The sequence below is a fragment of the Macaca mulatta genome, chromosome 1 (assembly GCF_049350105.2).
Source record: "Macaca mulatta isolate MMU2019108-1 chromosome 1, T2T-MMU8v2.0, whole genome shotgun sequence".
In the NCBI taxonomy this organism is placed as follows: Eukaryota; Metazoa; Chordata; class Mammalia; order Primates; family Cercopithecidae; genus Macaca; species Macaca mulatta.
The window spans coordinates 76512275-76523016 of NC_133406.1; the positions used below are offsets into that span (position 1 = coordinate 76512275).

At 37.7% G+C, this 10742-nt stretch overlaps 1 pseudogene; it reads right to left on the reverse strand.

Moving 5' to 3' along the window:
- Positions 1 to 5270: 5270 nt before the first annotated feature.
- LOC144337641 (histone-lysine N-methyltransferase SETMAR pseudogene) lies at positions 5271 to 6297 on the reverse strand (annotated as a pseudogene).
- Positions 6298 to 10742: the final 4445 nt, after the last annotated feature.

The following is a 10742-nucleotide window of genomic DNA, read 5'->3' on the forward strand; positions in this document are numbered from 1 at the left end:
ACCAGTATTATCTCTGATGTTTATATAGCAGTCCTCAGTAGTTTGCAGTTTTTTTCCATGAAATGCTCACAACAAGCTTGCATGGTGGTATAGTTTGAATGCGTGTCCCTGCCCAAATCTCATATTGTATTGAGATTAATATTCCCAGTGTTGGAGGTGGGGCCTGGTGGGAGATGACTGGATGATGAAGATAGATTTCCCGTGAATGGTTTAGCACCATCCCCTTGGTGCTGTTCTTCTTTTTTTTGAGATGGAGTTTCGCTGTCGTTGCTCAGGCTGGAGTGCAATGGTGCAATCTCAGCTCACTGCAACCTCTGCCTCCCCGGTTCAAGTGATTCTCCTGTCTCAGCCTCCTGAGTAGCTGGGATGATAGGTGTACAACACCACGCCCAGCTAATTTTTTGTTGTTGTTGTTGTCTTTTTAGTAGAGACTGGGTTTCACCATGTTGGTCAGGCTGGTCTTTAACTCCTGACCTCAGATGATCTGCCCGCCTCGGTCTCCCAAAGTGCTGGGATTACAGGTGTGAGCCACCGTGCCCGGCCGGTACTGCTCTTGTGATAGTGAGTGAGTTCTCAAGAGATCTGGTTGTTTAAAAGTGTGTAGCACCTGCTCCCTTCTCTCTCTCGTTCCTGCTTTCTCCATGTGATGTGCCTACTCCCTCTTCGCCTTCCACCACTAGTAAAAGCTCCCCGAGGCTTCTGCAGAAGCTGAGAGATGTTGATGCCATGATTCCTGTATAGCTTGCAGAATCTTAAGCCAATAAAATTGCTTTAAAAAATTACTAGGTCTCGGGTATTTCTTATACAATGCAAGAACGACCAAATACACATGATGAGGAGAGCAACTGTTATTATCCCTGGTTTAATGCAAAGAGAAAAGACTTTCTAGTTAAAAGGCCTTAGCTTAAATTCTGTCTCAGCTCAATTAAGCTCAGCATATATGGATGAAGCATCACTTCACAGCAAGAGCTGTGCTTGGTGTTGGATTTCTTCAGCCTAAAAAGTAGCTCATGTCGCCAGAGACTACATGAGCTGCCTCTCCTTCCCCTCACAATGCTAATGGCCTTTGTGGATAAATTGATAGTTCTCAATTTTGTGTCTCAGAGTCTCAAAGTGTTTACACAGGTGGAAATAGGGTCTTCAAATTATTGTCAATATTTCAAAATTATAACCTTTACCCTGGAAATTGAACCTGACCTTCAGAAAACATTGCACAGGCTAATGCATGCATTTCTAAACTGTTGGTTTTGCAGGGAGGCTTTCTATTTGACAGACTAAAGAACGGTTTGCTTACCACAGGGCATAGATTCAGAGCTTTCTTTAGCATGCCTGTCTAATCTTGTGCTACTGTTCTATCCAGATCATTCAGTCCATGGTGCTAAACCTTCCCCAGGCAGCATTTTCCAGAGCTGTCAAAAACTGTGGTGGTGTCATGAGCCTGTTTGCTGCATACACGCCACATCATTCCCAATTTTGTTTTTAGTTCCAACACAAATGTGTTTGCAGAACTGAATACTAACTCTCCAGGGCCTGCCAGGGGGTTCTATTTAAGGAAACTGAGAAGCTTCTGTAAACTAAGGAGTTGGCTTGAAATTTTTCCTCAGAAGTCCACAAACATCCATTCTACAATTTCTCTCTAAGTGAATAGCATTTCATTTGCAGCAGTCAATAGCATGGGGGAGTGGTATAGAAGCGGATAGGGTGGGTATTTTGTCCAGGTTCAAATTGCAGGGCTGAGGCAAACATAGTGGCTGCTCTGGCTAGAAAATGGCCCTCACCTCATCCCAGGTCCCAGCCCCACCACAAACCTGAGCGAGCTCCAGCCACGGAATATGTGCTCATGAAAGCAGCTCACCTGCCCTTCTACTGGATCTCATACAATGGCTCAGCTCTTTGTTAGAGATGGAAGGAAACAGGTCCTGTGAGGTCAAGCATTTTAGTCTTTGGAATGAACAGATTATTTCTGCCATAATTAAGTAAATCTCTTGTCAACTTTTCGTCAGTGGTTCACATCACTTGGAATAAAATGTATCAGGGGAAAAGGAGGTTCACATTGAGAGTGGCATTATCATGCCAATCTCAGAGTACTTTAAAAAGTTAACATAAAGTCAGTCCATGCAAAGTAGGCTCAAGAGTGACCCCAGAAGAGCCTTTTTCTCCTCTCTTATTGCCTACGAGGTAACCTGCAGGAATGACCTCAGATGACTGCCCAAAGGTTACTGACACCAATATCTTCATCTGCCACTGCAATGCTCCTTGCAGAACAAGGTCCTAAGAATACATGTATGGGAAGGCTGCCTGTGTCCCTGGAGCCTTGTGCAGTCTGATGACATTACTAGGGCCTTAATAAAGACTGCCATACCACATTTATTGTTAAATCATTATTAGTTAGCTAAGGCTAAGGGTAATGGCCTCTAGCTTCATCCACAAACCTGCATATGTACCCCTGAAACTAAATTAAAAGTAAAAAAATAAAAAATTATTCTTAGACTAAATGATAAACAATTTTCCAGGTGTCCAACGATTCCCCGTGTTGCTGTCTTATATGAAGCCAGAAAATATAAAATTTGTTTTCATTTAAGTTTTTAGGATGTTGTTACTTTCATTTCTTTGATATATTGGAAAAATAGCTAGAAGAGAAGATTTGAAATGTTCCCAACCCAAAGAAATGGTAAATATTTAACGTGATGGAGATCCTAAATACCCCAATTTGATCATTACATATTGTAAGCATGTATCAAAATGTCACATGTACCCCGTAAATAATGTACAATTATGTCTAAATTAAAAAAGAATAAAGAAATACATAAATTTTCACTAAAAATGGAATGAATGTCGTGTAAGGAAAATAGCACCCATAATACTTTTTATTCTTCCTACCCCCACAATCTTGATTGCATACTGAGATTTTTCTGTGTGATTAAATTGGATATTAGGGCAATGTATTTAATATTTTTAATTGAAGTAATATTCAAATATAGAAAAATGCATAGTTGTAAGTATAAAGTTTAATGATTATGACAAACATATACAACTGTGTAATCAATACCCAAATCAACATATAGAATATTTCATCACTCTAGAAAGCCCCTTGTGCCTTATTCCAGCCCACTGTTCTGATTTCAATCATCACGAATAATTTTGCCTATTCATGAACTTTATATAAATGGAATCATATACTATGTACCCTTCACTCTGCATGTTTCTGAGATTCATGTGCTTATCAGTTGATTCCTTTTTATTACTAAGTAGTACTCCATTCTATGAATATAGTATTCTTTGTTTATATATTTTTCTGTTAATTAATGTTTTAGTTGTTTCTAGTTTTTTGTTTTATGAGCAAAACTATTATAAATATTTGTACACAAGTCTTTATGTGGATATATATTTTAATTTATTCTGGGTTATGAGTGAAATTTCTGGGCCATAGAATAAGTATATTTTTCAAATTTATAAGAAAATGCCAATACATTTTCTAGAGTGGTTGCACAATTTTTACAATCTCATCAACAATTTCTAGAGTTTAATTGCTTCTCATGGTCTCCAATAATTGGTGTTTGGGCTTATTTGCCATCTTAGTAGGTATACAGCGGTATCTTACTGTTGTTTTAATTGGCATTTCTCTGACGATTGGTGATGCAGAACATTTTTTATGTGTTTATTGAGTATTTGTATCTCTTTGTATCTCTTCAATCTTTTGTTTAGTATTTAAAATATTGGTTTGTCTTCTTGATAATGGAATTTGTAGGAGTACTTTATATTCTGTAGCTATAAGTTATAGTTCAGATATATGTAATTGTAAGTATTCCTCTCATTCTGTGTCTAGCATTTCAATCTTTTAAAAGGTATTTTTTATAAGCAGAAAATTTTATAGATTTTGATGAAGTTTATCAATGGATTGTCCTAGAGAAATCTTGCCCTAGTTAAGGCTTCAAAGATACTGTCCTATGTTTTTTCCTAAGTATGTCTTAAATTTAACAACAGACAGCCTAGAACTCAAGCCCAGAATACAGCCTCATCTAAAGGCTGAGATGTCAGTGGAGGGAACTTACAAAGAGAATTCTGAAGATTCAGTAGCTCTGTGGGTCCTGAGCATTGAAGTATCATCCTTCACAGCATGACAAGTGTGAGGAGTTTCAAGGCCTTAATTTTGGTGTTATTTTTGGAGATGATTTGGGTTTCTGTAGTTCTGGCTTTCTCTAGGATCAGAGTCATGCTTTGTAGCAAAGGCTGCCAAGCTAAACTTTTCTCTGGGTGAGAAAGCACGTGTTTACCCACGTGCAGAGCTGAGCGCCAGTGTCTTGCTGTAATTGCATCTGTAAAACCTTTTCCTCAAATATTACTCTTTGCCTCTGTGGAAAAACAGCATCTTTAGCAAAAAGGACAAGTGGGCAAAAGGTTTCTCCCGTACCACCAGAGGGGCAGCATTTAAAAATGGAAGTGGCTTGTGTAACCTACTTTTCTTTGGTTTTAAAATAACAGTGCACAGATTTGCATTTGTTTTTAATTCTTGGCCCTGTGACCCCTGCTTCTGTTTGACTTGATAAATTCCATCTTGCCTTCCACAGGCAACCATTCAATCCTGAACTTTTCCTAATGTGTTTCATCAATAGAATTTTAGGTAAGTTACCAGTTTTCTACACTTGGAATTTTGCATTGAGAAGAAGAAAAGTATTTGTCAGTAATATTTTATTCCTGGGTCTCTCATTTTAAGTTATTTTTATAGCTGTCTAATATAATTACTATGCATAATTAGGCAGTGTATAGAACATAATACAGAGGCCCTGGCAATTCTCTATAAAAGTGACTCCATTATTTTTGTTGTTATTCTGTAGCCAACTCTGAGTTAAAACACAACAAAAGATAAATCTTGTAGACTATCTATTTTGTCCACTTAAACACACATGTTTGCATATACAGATGTGTATATGACACGAATTTCATGAGAAAAAATAAAGGAAAAATCACTGTTTGAAAACAAAGAAGTGACTAAGTAAATTTAGAATTATTTCCAGAAACACAAGAACAAGTATTGTTACATTATTTTCATTGATGAGAAAAAGAATAGCTCCATAGAAAGATTTTAGGATCCCTAACAAAGTTCTGGTGGATACATGACATATAGATGGAAATCAATATGCATATACGATCCACCACTAAGTAGGCATATTTTTGTTATGTTTTTTCAAAATATTAGGTTAGTGAAAAAGTAATTGCAGTTTTGGACTGTGAAGTTTAAATCATTACAACTAGGCTCAAATACATCTTTATTAATCAAAATAGGAATTACTACAATCAACATATTTTTTGCCAGTGAGAAATAAGTTTGCTCATTCCTGTAGAATAAAAATCCATACTCTGTAATTCAATAAACTCTTGGAAGGCATTTTCTGCATCCTGGTGGTTGTGAAAGCGTTTTTCCTGCAAAAAGTTGTTGAGATGCTTGAAGTGGTAGTCGGCTGGCAAGAGGTCAGGTGAATACGGTAAATGAGGCGAAACTTTGTAGCCCAATTCATTCAACGTTTGAAGCACTAGCTGTGCAACATGTAGTCGGGCATTGTCGTGGAGAGGAATTGGGCCCTTGGTGTTGACCAATGCCGGCTGCAGGCATTGCATTTGTTGGTGCATGTCATCAATTTGCTGAGCAGACTTCTCAGATGTGATGGTTTCGCTGGGATTCAGAAAGTTGCAGTAAATCATACCGGCAGCAGAACACCAAACAGTGACCACGACCATTTCTTGGTGGAAGTTTGGTTTTGGGAAGTGCTTTGGAGCTTTGTCTAGGTCCAACCACAGAGCTAGCCATCGCTAGTTGTCATAAAAAATCCACTTTTCATTGCATATTACAATTCGATGGAGACATGGTTCCTTGCTGTTGTGTAGAATAAGAGAAGACAACACTTCAAAATGATATTTTTGATTTTTCCTCAGCTCATGAGGCACCCACTTATCGAGCCTTTTCACCTTTCCAATTTTCTGCAAATGCTGAACAACTGTAGAATGGTCGACCTTGAGTTCTCTGGCAACTTCTCCTGTTGTTGTAAGAGAATCAGCTTCAATGATTGCTCAGAATTTGTCGTTGTCAACTTCCAATGGTTGGTCACTATGCTCCTCATCTTCAAGGATCGCCTGTCCTTTGCAGAACTTCTTAAACCACCACTACACTGTACATTCATTAGCAGTGCCTGGGCCAAATGGATTGTTGATGTTGCCAGTTGTCTCTGCTGCCTTACAATCCATTTAAAACTGGAATAAGAAAATTGCTCGAATTTGCTTTTTGTCTAACATTATTTCCATAGTCTAAAATAAGTAGCAAGTCATTAGCAAAAAAAGCAAGAAATGCACATTAAAAAGATGTATAACATAACCATATTTATGAGGAATGTATTCCAATGTCAAATCGCAAATTTCAACAATGTAAAAACTGCAATTATGCTTGCACTAGCCTAATATAAGGGTTCATCAATTTTTTTCAATTGCAAAAGTATTCGGGCATATTGTAATATTTCAAGCAATTCAGAAATACTTGAAGAAACAGTGGCTCTTTTCCTCAGTAGTCCCACTCCTGAGGAAAATAATATCAATTGCCTGACTGTCTGGTGTACGTCCCTTTACATAAACATATAAAATCATGTACATGCATAATTTATCATGTTTTGCTTTTTATTCAAAACAGAAGGCGAATCATAGTGCATATTACCCCAGAATTTGTTTTTGCCATTTATTCATAAAAGACATTTTTGGGTTCAATATATATTTGAATTATTCTTTTTAATGGCAACATAAATGAATTTACTCACTGCATTAAGTCTGCTAGATATGTCATAACAAAATATCCCAGACTAGGTGGTTTGAAGATCATAAATTTATTTCCTGACAGTTCTAGAGGCTGGAAGTCTAAGATCAAGGTGCTGGTGGGGTTGGTTTCTGGTGAGGGCTCTCTTCTTGGGTTGCAGATGGCTACATTTACTCTGTGCATGCATGTTGCTGGTATCTCTTCCTCTTCTTATGAAGGCATCAATCCTATTGGATTACAGCCTCACCCTATGACCTCATTTATCTTTAATTTACATCCTTAAAGGCTCTATCTCCATATATAGTCACACCATGGGGTAAGGCTCAACCTATGAGTTTTGGGAAAGACAATTCAGCCCACAACACTGACCAATTCCTCTATTAATCGGCACATAAAGTTTGTTCGTTAATCAATTTAACTACACCTTTCAAAATAACCTTAATTTTTGTAAAGATGATTCTCATACATCATATATATGTAACAGAAAAAAAATGCAATGTATAGAGGGAAATGTAATTCCCCAAATTCATTCATGCCAAACAAATCACTGTTAATATCTGGTAAACATTCTACATAGCTATATGTAAATAGACAGAAGGACAGATAGGTAAGTAAGTAGGTGGAACAATACATAGATATGAGATAAATTCTCTTCTTGGTGAAGGAGGTGTCAATGAGTTCTACTCTATTAGTTCCCACAAGAGTTGATTGTTAAAAAGAGCCTGGCAACTCCCCACCCTTGCTTCCTCTCTCACCATGTTATCTATGCTCACACCAGCTTCCCTACACATTCTACCAGGAGTGGAAGCAGCCTGAAGCCCTTACCAGATGCAGATGCCAATCTTAAACTTTTTAGCAATCAGAATCATGTGCCAAACAAGCCTATTTCTTTATAAATTACCCTGTCTCAGGTATTCATTTACAGCAACGCAAAACAGACTAAGACACCTTCTACCTCTTTTTCTCTCTTCTCTTCTCATCCCCAAGGAGACACTGATCCACAACATGTTACCATAGATTCATTTGCATTTTCTAGAAATTTACATAAGGAAATCATAGAGTGTGTATGCTTTTTTCCCTAGACTTCAAAACTCAGAATAATTATTTTGAGAGTTAAACAGCTAGCTGTGGGTATCAATAGTCAGCTCATTTTTATTGTTGAATTGTATTTAACTGTATAGATATACCACAACTTACTTATACAACTATCTTTTGATAGGCAGCCAGGTTGTTTTCAATTTTTTATGGGTTTTTTTTTTTTTTAATTTAGATGGAGTCTCACTCTGTCTCCTAGGCTGGAGTGCAGTGGCGCGATCTCAGCTCACTGCAACAACTGCCTCCCCGGTTCAAGTAATTCTCATTCTCTGCCTCAGCCTCCCGAGTAGCTGGGATTACAGGTGCCTGCAACCATGGCAGGCTAATTTTTGTATTTTTAGTAGAGATGGGTTTTTGGCATTTTGGCCAGACTGGTCCTGAACTCCTGACCACCTGATCCACCTGCCTCGGCCTCCCAAAGTGCTGGGATTAGAGGCATGAGCCACCACACCTGGCTTGTATAGAAGTTTCTGTACGGATATGTGCTTTCAATTTCTCTTGAGTAAGTTTTAGGAGTGCAGTGACAGGATCACATGGAAGGTGTATGTTTGATGTTTGAAGAAACTGCTCAACTGTTTTTCAAAGTTGTTGTACTAGGACGATGGGGTTTTCTAAATATACAATTATGTCATCTGCAAACAGGGACAATTTGACTTCCTCTTTTCCTAATTGAATCCCCTTTATTTCTTTCTCCTGCTTGATTTCCCTGGCCAGAACTTCCAACACTGTGTTGAATAGGAGTGGTGAGAGAGGGCATCCCTGTCTTGTGCCAGTTTTCAAAGGGAATGCTTCCAGTTTTTGCCCATTCAATATGATATTGGCTGTGGGTTTGTCATAAACAGCTCTTATTATTTTGAGATACGTCCCATCAATACCTAATTTGTTGAGAGTTTTTAGCATGAAGGGCTGTTGAGTTTTGTCAAAGGCCTTTTCTGCATCTTTTGAGATAATCATGTGGTTTTTGTCTTTGGTTCTGTTTATATGCTGGATAACATTTATGGATTTGCATATGTTGAACCAGCCTTGCATCCCAGGGATGAAGCCCACTTGATCATGGTGGATAAGCTTTTTGATGTGCTGCTGGATTCGGTTTGCCAGTATTTTATTGAAGATTTTTGAATTGATGTTCATCAGGGATATTGATCTAAAATTCTCTTTTTTTGTTGTGTCTCTGCCAGGCTTTGGTATCAGGATGATGTTGGCCTCATAAAATGAGTTGGGGAGGATTCTCTCTTTTTCTATTGATTGGAATAGTTTCAGAAGGAATGGTACTAGTTCCTCCTTGTACCTCTGGTAGAATTTGGCTGTGAATCTGTCTGGTCCTGGATGTTTTTTTGGTTGATAGGCTATTAATTATTGCCTCAGTTTCAGAGCTTGTTATTGGTCTATTCAGGGATTCAACTTCTACCTAGTATAGTCTTGGGAGGGTGTATGTGTCCAGGAATTTATCCATTTCTTCTAGATTTTCTAGTTTATTTGCGTAGAGGTGTTTATAGTATTCTCTTATGGTAGTTTGTATTTCTGCAGGATTGGTGGTGATATCCCCTTTATCATTTTTTATTGCATCTATTTGATCCTTCTCCTTTTTCTTCTTTAATAGTCTTGCTAGCGGTATATCAATTTTGTTGATCTTTTCAAAAATAAGCAACTTCAACAAAGTCTCAGGATACAAAATCAATGTGCAAAAATCACAAACATTCTTATACACAAATAACAGACAGAGAGCCAAATCATGAGTGAACTCCCATTCACAATTGCTTCAAAGAGAATAAAATACCTAGGAATCCAAATTACAAAGGATGTGAAGGACCTCTTCAAGGAGAACTACAAACCACTGCTCAACGAAATAAAAGAGGACACAAAGAAATGGAAGAACATTCCATGCTCATGGATAGGAAGAATCAATATTGTGAAAATGGCCATACTGCCTAAGGTAATTTATAGATTCAATGCCATCCCCATCAAGCTACCAATGACTTTCTTCACAGAATTGGAAAAAACTACTTGAAAGTTCAAATGGAACCAAAAAAGATTCCGCATTGCCAAGACAATCTTAAGCCAAAAGAACAAAGCTGGAGGCATCACACTACCTGACTTCAAACTATACTACAAGGTTACAGTAACCAAAATAATATGCCGGTACCAAAACAGAGATATGGACAAATGGAACAGAACAGAGCCCTCATAAATAATACCACACATCTACAACCGTCTGATCTTTGACAAACCTGACAAAAACAAGAAATGGGGAAAGCATTCCCTATTTAATAAATGGTGCTGGGAAAACTGGCTAGCCATATGTAGAAAGCTGAAACTGGATCCCTTCCTTACACCTTATACAAAAATTAATTCAAGATGGATTAAAGACTTAAATGTTAGACTTAAACCTATAAAAATCCTAGAAGAAAACCTAGGCAATACCATTCAGGATAGAGGCATGGTCAAGGACTTCACGTCTAAAACACCAAAAGCATTGGCAACAAAAGCCAAAATTGACAATTGGGATCTAATTAAACTAAAGAGTTCCTGCACATCCAAAGAAACTACCATCAGAGTGAACAGGCAACCTACAGAATGGGAGAAAATTTTTGCAATCTACCCATCTGACAAAGGGCTAATATCCAGAATCTAGAAAGAACTTAAACAAATTTACAAGAAAAAATCAAACAACCCCATCAAAAAGTAGGCAAAGGATATGAACAGACACTTCTCAAAAGAAGACATTTATGCAACCAACAGACACATGAAAAAATGCTCATCATCACTAGCCATCAGAATGCAAATCAAAACCACAATGAGATACCATCTCACACCAATTAGAATGGTGATCATTAAAAAGTCAGGAAACAAC